Here is a 10,926-nt window from a genome sequence, read left to right as displayed (position 1 = left end):
TAAATGAAAATACGAGTTTTTTCACGGGTATATGCTATCAAACGCATTCAACCATTGGTGAACTAAATATTTCCACGAGCCGGAATATAACCTGAAAATATCAAGGGTGTAGCCCATTCCATTCGAGAATTATCGTGTATGGACGGAAATTATTTATTTCAACCTCGAATTCTTCAAAGTTATAAGACTATTATCGGCTGGAAATTTTGAACATTTAAGATATTTTGGCAATCACGCAAGAATAGTTTAATTAAAATAATTCGCTTTCAGGAGTTTTGATCTATAAAGAAACGCTTGCAGAAAATTGCAATGTTTCCTATTTCAAAAACTTCAAAAATAAGGGAGTGCATGGTACTTACAGTGACATCTATAAGAAAGCGAATGAAGCTACAGTCGGAATTCGACAACAAATTCAATTCTATCCGTTGAATGCACTTCGAAAGATATTAAACAGCTGCAATGACTTCCGTTATGATTATTCTTGAGCTCAATGGGTATAAACTTGGATCATCTTTTGGCCATGTGTTAAAAAGCCTATCGATTCGAACTCAAGCGCATGATCTCATCCGAAAATTCGTGTTTACAAACCAATCTCGCGTCTTGGTAAACCACGTTGTTTGTTTTTCTCGGAGATTTTTCTGAATTATGTTACATTTTACCGGTAAGCTTCTATGTAGGGATTTAGGTGTAAGTTCAAAATAAAAACTCTATCTAAAGCCAGTTCTGTGCGTTTATGCGCTTCGGTTGTGTCGTAATTTCAACCACAAATTTTTTGTTGATCTGTATTGAATGTAAGTCTGCATATATTATTTCTGAATAACAAAGTATTGAGGGGTTCATCTTCAAATTGTTTCAAGTTGATGTTGATCGAAACAAGAAGCAAATAGTATGTAATGAAAGAAAAAACCTTGGCCTAACTTGAGTACCAGCGCATTCACCAAACGGTAAGAAAATTTTGATTTAGCAGAAATAAATAACAATTTGATTGATATGTTATGATCTGGATAATGATCAAGAACAGACAGTTATAAGAAGAATTTGATGAACTTGATATTCCTAAACTTATGCTTATTAATAGTAGAAATTTTAGAGTTCAATATATTATTCAACAAAATTCAGTTTTCCTGAATGATTCACAAACGGATATTATCAAACTTGAATTTAATGACATGAGTAGTAAGTTTTTGATGATTCTATATTGATAACAGTGTCTCCATTCTTGCTATTTATCGTATGTATGAAATCAATGTTTTTTCATAAATTCGAAAATCCATAAAAAGTAATGTTTCAATTTATCAAACAACCAATTATTTCATACATTTAATATTTTTCTCTTGATAAATAATCATTTTCTCATTCATAGATACCAAAATTTTGATGGTCCATATGTTTTCCGTAATGCATTAGAAAATGAGTAAGCATTTAATATAGGTATCTGTCGTATACATAGTCCAGATAGAAAACGTAAAAATAGAAGTGAAATAATAGTAGGAGAATTCCGAATCATCACTCGTTTCCTCATAGTCAGAGTGTTGATATTGCACACAAAATATTTATAATAAAGTGGGGAGAATACCAATTGGTCAAACTTTATTGGAACAAACGGTATAATGCTTCAAATCCAAGTAAAGATATCCTTTGAATATTCTTTCACCTTGTCTTCACAACACCTACACATCATTCATTTCCGAACAGAATCAGGATCTTGCTATAGTAAACATTCCTGATTCTAGCATAGGCGCATACCACTCCAGTAGGCGGGCAGCGTACGAATCCCGCGTTGAAAAAACTGGTCATATTTTGAAGCGATCCACGAATCTGTCCTATTTTTCACTTCTTCATAAGAACGGAAGTGCCTCTCATCAATACCATTGATCGAAACAAGTGATAGTCCGAGGGAGCAACGTCTTGAGAATACAGCGGGTGGGGTAGACTTTCAACGTTTCCAAATATGTCTCAACCATTTTCGCAACATGAGGTCGAGCATTGTCATGCTGAAATATCACTTTATCATGTTTCTCGTTGTATTGCACGTTTGTCTTTCAATACTCGGTTTTAGCAACTCATAATTGACTACTCCGAACTGGTCCCACCAAATACTGTACATGGTTTGGCCCACGGGCGTAGCCAGGTTTCAGTTTCGGGGGGGGTTTTACATATTAAAAAAAAAATCTTATGTTTTTCTTTTTGAATATATCAACCTTAAAAGAGCCAACCCATTGAGTCTATTTTCACTAGTTTTATTTTTCAAGTATGTTTTGAGAAAAAAAGCATTTTCAAAATCACTTTTTGAAATTTAGTTTATTTCTTTACATCGATTCCTATAAATATATTTAGGAAAAAAATACCGTCGTAGTATTAATACAACAGAGTACTCAAATTCAAATTCATGAGTAGAAAGTTTATATGCAAAAAACCGGTAAAAAATGATAGTTGTCACCTTTTTTGCATTTTTTTCAATGTTTTATCATGAAATTTGGGTGGCAAACTTCAGATTCGAATTCTGTACTCCAGAAACAGAGATAATAAATCAAAGAAATTAAAACTACCCCATCAACTGACTTTTAGCAGAGATAGATAATATACGCCAATTTTGAACTATCGTTTGAGCCAGGGTTTTCGGACAAAAAACTTTATGGAAGAAAACGTCAGAAGATTAAGTTTTTTTTGTATTTTTTTTTAATGTTCCGTCACAGAATTTTTGTGCTGAACCTCAGTTCGGATTCAGAACCCAAAAAAATAAAGGGTGTTTTTTTTAGAGCTATAGAACTTTAAATTGCAATAAAACAACGATGGATCATTCGATTGATATGAATTTTATTTATCCGCAAGATAATCTTGTGGCATTACATTTTAAATATGATTTCTGGCATATGACCGACAAGGCTGGCTCGGATGTAGTCCAATCTGGACGTCCAATTTTCGATGACCTTTCCAACATTTGTGGCCGTATATCGGCAATAACACGGCGAATGTTGTCTTTCAAATGGTCAAGGGTTTGTGGCTTATCCGCATAGACCAATGACTTTACATAGCCCCACAGAAAGCAGTCTAGCGGTGTTAAATCACAAGATCTTGGAGGCCAATTGCTCCAAAACGTGAAATTAGGCGGTCACCAAACGTGTCTTCCAATAAATCCATTGTGGAACGAGCTGTGTGACATGTTGCGCCGTATTGTTAGAACCACAGCTCCTGGACATCATGGTTGTTCAATTCAGGAATGAAAAAGTTAGTAATCATGGCTCTATACCGATCACCATTGACTGTAACGTTCTGGCCATCATCGTTTTTGAAGAAGTACGGACCAATGATTCCACCAGCCCATAAAGCGCACCAAACAGTCAGTTTTTCTGGATGTAACGGTGTTTCGACATACATTTGAGGATTAGCTTCACTCCAAATGCGGCAGTTTTGTTTGTTGACGTAGCCGTTCAACCAGAAGTGCGCTTCATCGCTAATGGACGTAGTGCGCGATACGTATTCCGCACAGAACCATTATTTTCGAAATAAAATTGCACTATTTTCAAGCGTTGTTCAGGAGTGAGTCTATTCATGATGATTTGCCAAACCGAACTGGGAATAGTGGGAATAAATCACTTGACAGCTGTTAAATCGGTCGCCATCTTGAACAGTTATGCCAACTTAAAGTTATATACCTCGAAAAAAAAACATCCGTTACATACGATCGAAAAAATCAAACTAACCCATAACTTTCCTTTGAGGGGCACATGTGAGCACAAATTGACTGGATTACGTAGAGGTAATTTAATTCAAATTTCACATTACAAATTAATTGAACTGAGAGTGATAATTTCATTCACTTTTTACAAATTCCATTAAAAAATATTTTCGATATTTCGAAAAAAAAAATAAGTTTTTTTGACATCTTTAACATTTCGGGGGGGGTTTGAACCCCCCAAACCCCCCCCTGGCTACGCCCGTGGTTTGGCCGTAGACATGAAAGCATGGCCGGGATATCCTATTGATTTTCTTCGCTTGGGATTATTGTTATGAATCAATTTTTCGTCTCCAGTCACAATGCGATGCATAAATCCCTTCTTTGCCTTGCAAGCAGCTGTTCACAAGCAAACAAACACCGTACAACATCTCTCGTGTTCAACTCGTACAGCACCCAATTTCCTTGTTTCTGAAGCATTGCAATGACTTTCAGGGGTTTTGAAATAGCTTATTGCGTCACACTAATTATCCTGCCAATTCTTGTTGCGTTTGACACGAGTCTTGATTAAGTAATGCCTCCAATTCTGCATCTTCGAAAACCTTCTCTCTTCCACCGAGTTGCTGATCTTCGACGTCAAAATCACCGTTCTTGAAGCGTTGAAACCACTCTTGGCACGTTATTTCACAAATAGTGGCCTCACTATAGATATTTGAGAGCATTCGGTGAGCCTCAGACGCAGATTTCTTCATATTGAAGCAGAAAATTAAAACCTCCCGCAAATAATGGGAATTTGGCTCTTAAGCTAGCATGTGTAATCCAGAATAACTTTATGATGCAGACACAAATCAACTAATATTTTGATGGCGTTAAGCTTATTGTATGACATCTTCGATCTATTTATTTCAACTACCACTTCTTGTTACCACTATCTATTGCAAAACGGCGGAAGCTAAGTTGTACACCTATAATGATAAAAAAATCAATATTCCTACAGAACGTTTCTTAAGGCACTTTAGTTCAAAACTTGAAAAAAAGAGTACTCTTTTCTCAAACAACGTACACTATAAAAACTGGAAACTCCGAGGCATAGAGTTCCGTGAATATGAAGGTTGAAAGAAGTTATAAACATTATGTGACATATACAAATGTGTTATCAACATTTGAGATAGGTACTGGACGGGAGTATACGATGTGCTATTCTTCAATTTTCGAAATGAAAAACAATGAATATCATCGTCATAAATATTGGATATCCAACGCCCTACAGAGAGTAAAACGAATCAGTATTCTTGTGCGAACTGCTCTGGATAGGTTACTGCCTCAACTTCCTGAATTACAAGCGAGGCGATACAAACCACCAATGCACATAAGGCCCATCCTGTACAACATGTTCCATAAAATTCTTAGAATCGACGGTGGAGCCAAAATTCGCAAGCTGTGAGGTTCATATAAAAAGCTCCAGGGACACTTTTTCCGCCAGATTAATGCATTTCATGATAGTAAGCTCATCGTATCTCAAGCCTTACTACATTGTTCGCTTTTTTTTTGAGGGACTGAATAAAATAATGAATTTTTGAGAGTTATGGGAAAACTGAACTATTATTTTTCATGGAACTGTCCAATATATCACTCTCATTTCAGCCCCATTGTGGCATTGTGATACGATGCGTGTTTGAATTTCTTTCTCATGAGAGAGTTTTATCGCTACAAGGCCTACAAGACCCTCCTATTCAAAGTTGCGAATATTTTCATACCTCAACATCAGATTCCATTTTCGCATAGGCAATTTCACAGTCTACTAATTCGTGCGGAAATAAATGAAATATTTCCCGTATATGGCTTTCCCCATCTACTCTGATGTTGATTTATGGAAATGGACTACAACAGTTGATTATCAAATTTGAATATTTTTGTTGTGGAATAATAATTATTTGATGGATTCCGTTCTCACTGGATGAATTCATTTCAAATCAAAAATATGAAATGTAAACACCTGATGAAGCCACAGTGTGGCAAAACAATCATTGTCGTATTCTGATGAAAAGTTGTGGGAATTATATTTATCATTTTTACTCATGCGTTGAATAATAATTTTTTCACCGTGTAGTGTTAGACACTAGTATATGTTCTTAATGAGATTGCGAGCTAAAATAATTAATTGTTTTACTATTGGCAGCAAAGTAGTAGATTGACTGCCGCGGATGATAGTTCATAGCCTCGCATAAATGTCCATGATAATTATAGTTATGAAACTATGAAACTTATGAAATATCTGACAGCTTTTTGAAAAAAATATCGAATATATTCAGATTATAGACAGTGATAGCGACATAAAATACTTTCTCCTCCAGAAATTAGGAAGGTGGCAAAAAATATTGATTGTCAGAAAATGTCGAATATTCTATGCGCATTGAGAATAATCATTTTACTGCCTAGGCAGGAAAAGTATTACTTTATGATAACTACTGTTATGAGATGTTGTCAAGCGTGGTTTGATAATGCCCAAAATCGAAGAAAAGTAGGCACCGGACGACGGACGTCGAAGGGACACAAATGAAGTTCAAGGTCGACGTCTATGACTTATGGCCTTTAGAGACCGATTTGCGACAACTCGATCTTTGGCTGATGAGTGGTTAGGCCATCCTGTAACTGGCCGAACGGTTTACGCCGGATAAGGTTTTTGGACTGCAATATTATCGACCTCATCTTGTGTTTCCTCTGACGGTTGAGCATCGCCGGCAACGATTGGAATGAGGAATGACATCAGGTCGCCTTTTCTGGTGAATTTCAATTCACCTGCACATGATGGCCAAAGAAAGGTTAGACGACGTCGGGGAGAAAGATGTGAACCTCAGTTTGATGTTGAGCGTCATGTACACCCGACAGTAGGAGTTATGGTATGGGTTGCTATTGCACATGCAAGTAGGTCAACATTAGTCTTTATTCGAGGTTACATGACAACGCTGCGTTACCTTCAAGAAATAGTGAAGCCATATGTTTTCCCTTACCCTAACCGGCTCGAGAATCCAATATTTCTGCAAGATTATGCTCGACCTCATGTTGCCAGAATTTGTTTGAACTTTTTCGAATCGACTCATGTGAATATTTTGCCATGACCACCCAGATCCCCCGATCTTTCGTCCATAGAGCATGTTTGGGACAACTCGGCTTCGAAATTTACCCCAACTCCCATGGACTTTGGCTGCTGTGAGACATGATGTACAGATAGCTTGGGATAGTATCCCTCAAGAAGAAATAGACCATCTTATTGCATCAATGCCTAGACGTGTTGTAGAGTGTTTAGAATGTTTAGATTATCGCAGTGGACAAACACATTATCAATAAATTGTAAATCCTATGTGTTTATCTTCAAATTTCAATCATTTACTCCTTGCTATATTATCTATGTTTTATAAAAAAAAATTAATTGAAACAGCTCCTTCTGGGTGTTGCAGTTTCTCTGTCAGTTAGTACATAATTCGAAAGTTCCCAAATGACTGGCCTAGTCTATTCCGCAGGAATTGAAATACGGTCAGAGAATTTCAGCGAACGATGTTGCCCTCCTGCATTGCATCGATATTCTGACCCATCAACGTCGAAATTCAAAGGAGGGTGCATTCGCACCGTGGCATTTCTAGCAGACTGACAAACGACGCCAGCCGACGCCAATCCCTGCAAAATACCATTAACTCCATTAACCTGAATATCTACATGAATCAGCGGGGCACGGAAGAGCCATCAGCTTGCGCACTCCAATCACATGTCGATTGTTTGATATTGGGACTTGTATTGCGGTGAGCCGTCGCGGCGCTCTAATGAAAACCTCAACAAAAATGTAGTTTACCAAGAATACTCCGACCTAAATTGACCCAACGCAAGGGGTTTATGATACGTGCAGAATATCAAGGGAACGGCATTGTTGGTGATACATTTTTTGAGCTGTCAGGATTTTCCATCGAATGGAGTGCATTTTGCTTTCCTGCGGTGAGTTTGTTTCTTTTTATCTGTTTCTTTTTTACGGGTAGTGAGATTCGTTAGTTTGGATTGTGTGTTGGTTTGGCTTCCTGAATTAAATAAATTGGATGAAATTTGATTCAGTTTCACCTTGGGTGTGATCAATTTGAATGTGACTTAATTGAGCACGTTGGAAAGGAGAATGTTTCAATGTTGAAATTTTTCTGTTATTCAATTAAATAATTTTCCAATTGTTCGTGTTATTTTTATTTGGTTTGGATAGTAGATTATACCATGCAGCAATAATGATAATTATTATTCCTGCTTGCCGCATAGGCGCCTATCAGGGAATAACAACTCGAGGTATTAATGATAGTCATTATTGCAATTAATGCTCTCTACTTTATTCGAGACTGATGGATCAATTCATGATTTTTGGGGCCAATTTCTTTCATCAATAAAATTAATAGTCTTGTATTAGATCTATTAATAGACTGTCCCGAACAAGTTTTTACCCTAATCATTTGTATGGATAAAAATGTATTTTGTCACCAATATTTAGTACCTACTCAAGTCAGAAAAATAGGCCAGCAAAATGTTTTCGAGAAATGATGATTTGTTTGGATGATGCCAAAGTTACGTTCCTGCTAAGATACATTGAAAACCTGGTGTGTCTACTTATACCTGTAAAACTTTGAGACAAAACGGGAAATTTTTTCAGATTTATTCGTACTTGGTTTCGAGGGATCGCGTCTGTTTCAGATGGCGCATACATCGTTTATATTTGACATTTCTCTCGATTCTCGGCTCTCGTGACCTTTGAGTATAGAACAATAATATTTTATATTCCATTCATTTCATTAAAAATTCGATAGAAACTGAATTTTAATTTATTGTGAAAGTTTGTAAAATCTACAATCAGTATTTCATCTTTGAGCGGCTCCAGAAAGATAGCGGGAATTCGAAAATTTCTGAAGAGCGCCACCTTACAGAACTCTGATGAAGCAGAATACCAAGGCAACAGATGGATATTTCAAAAAGTCTGAAAAAAAACCGAATCAGTACACACATCAGGAATTCTATGCATCTTAATAGCATCCTCCTCTCATAGAATATTAATATACATTTTCATTATGTTAAAATTCAATCAGATTTAATGTTCAAATTTGTGGATGAAGTCATCAAATGGTATGACAAGACAGTTTGTATGGAACATGGGAATTAAGAGAAGTTGATGCCCTCTGGTAATTCTAAGGCATCATCATTTAATTCATCACTATGGTAGAACTGTCAAACTTGAAATGTAAAGATTGAAGATAAGTCAAGAAAGCAAAAAATGCAGTAAAAAACTTATTGCCAAACTCCTATGACAGAGTATCTAAATTTTGTGAAGGGAATGTCAGAAAACTGTGTGGTACGTAGGTACTATTGTGCTGCTCAGATGCTATCTCTCTGAAACATTTTCTCCGAGTTCTTTAAGGTCCGAATATTCATTGATGATAAATAGGATCGAAAGTATATCGACCAAAATATGTTCTGGCCAAAGAAAATGTTGAGAGACGTTTTCTATGGACTGAATTGCATGAATATTCATTCTAGGTATTTGATGGAAGCCAAGGTCAAGAATATGCTAGCTATTCGCAAAGGTGATAAAAGTAAGCGTTTTGGAAAACTTACTAGATACCTAAAAGGCGTGTTTTCACAATTGTTACAGAAGACGAAGAATATTTCTGAGGTGATAAGAGAATAATCTTTGATTTAATCTTACGGAATGGACAGAGACAACATTGTTTTCTCTGGAATGGTCCTAAAAAAGGTTTTTCCTACCTACAGACGAGGAATGGTTGAAAGAATGACATTGAAAACTTAACAAAAATATAAAATAACGTACTGGTACTATATAAAATATACACTTCTGCGATTGAATAATTCCCTTATATGGATCATTTTCTCGGGTTTCTTCACAGAAAGATATTGGATTTAGTTCACACAATGCTTCGGAAAATGTCGCCTCTCGAATACAATAATCATCGAATCTGATTCCGAGCGTAACTTCGAAATACGAAGATAAATAAGATTTCTCCCCTTGAAACTTTGAGTGACTTCATTTCGACTCTGTTCTGAATCCGCTTTCGCAATTAGGGATCCATTCATAATACCCATCTTGTTATTCCCGAATTGAATAAGAAATATTCAAATTTTTCAGAAAACAATTTCCCTAATAAGCATTAGCTGTCATGTAGTTCATTAGTGAAGTAATGAATCGGTCCGAAATTTATAGGCAGAGATGAGAAGATATTTTTGGAGAGTCGTTAATTCATTTGTTCTCCACGCACACTCATAATCAACGGAACAATTATTCCGGAATATTTGGCTAGAACGTTATTCAGTATCTGCTGAATTTGTTTCATTTCTCCAAATTGCGGACTGCTTATAGCTTTGCGAATTTATCATGATCAATTCTTAATATTTTGCTTTTGTATTTTATATTTTATGAGAGTATTTCACTAAGAATTTTGATATCAGATTGTTTCGAGCAATCCGATTGGATTCCAATGTAACTTGATTACAAAAATGGTATTTGTTATTAAAAACCAGTGTTTTAAATTTTTAAATTTCTTTTTTCGAAATGTATCACTCTTTAATGTGACTATAATTACAAAAATGTAGTAGTTTTAAGAAAAAATGTGTTATTGCGGGTTAAGCACAGTACTTGCTGAGTGAAGTGTTACGTTCTGCAATACAAACAAATCCACCCATGATATCCTTTAGATGAAAAAAAAACAAAAATATACATGGTATTCAAGGAAACGAAAAAGCCGATGAACTTGAAAAAGGGACATCAAGGTTAATACCTGTTGGTCGCGAGTCCTTCTGTGGGCTTGGAAAAGACCAATAGAAGGCAGAGGTCCAACAATGGGAGTTGAACTATAAAAAACCCTCTGGAGACACACTCCGGGTATTGCTCAGGCAAAAAATTTGTGGTGATTTCACGGACCTATACCAGGAAGCTCCTGAAGCTACAACGAGCTGAGCTTCGGGTTATGGTAGGACTGCTGACAGCCAGCAGATGAGATCTGCAGGTTTTGTGGAAAGGAAGTAGAAACAGCCGAACACATAGTGTGCAAATGTGCGGAACTGACTGGCCTAAGAAAAAGAACCACTCACATGGAAAAGTCATCAGTTCTGGATACTCAAGGCTCCTAAGGATGTCGTCGGTTTCGTTAGCCTTATCGACGGCCTCCCTAGTATGTTCTCTCAGGTTTTCTTTTTGTATAGGGACTTGAATTTTA

At 36.4% G+C, this 10,926-nt stretch overlaps 1 protein-coding gene across 17 annotated transcripts in view; it reads left to right on the top strand.

Moving 5' to 3' along the window:
* Window positions 1-541: 541 nt before the first annotated feature.
* The window catches only part of LOC123677109, a 117,645-nt gene continuing 107,260 nt past the window's right edge, over window positions 542-10,926 (top strand). For 6 of the 17 annotated variants that reach the window (XM_045613608.1, XM_045613597.1, XM_045613600.1 and 3 more), the window contains exon 1: window positions 543-661. The gene's annotated coding sequence lies outside the window, so the exon portion shown is untranslated. Of the gene's footprint in view, window positions 662-7,503; window positions 7,664-10,926 lie in introns of those variants that run through there. The other 11 variants (XM_045613606.1, XM_045613611.1, XM_045613607.1 and 8 more) reach the window with 5 other exon arrangements.

The sequence above is a fragment of the Harmonia axyridis genome, chromosome 3, assembly GCF_914767665.1.
Source record: "Harmonia axyridis chromosome 3, icHarAxyr1.1, whole genome shotgun sequence".
Classification (NCBI taxonomy): Eukaryota; Metazoa; Arthropoda; class Insecta; order Coleoptera; family Coccinellidae; genus Harmonia; species Harmonia axyridis.
The sequence above is the reverse complement of the archived record's forward strand: the minus strand, read 5'-3'. Positions and strand labels throughout refer to the sequence as shown.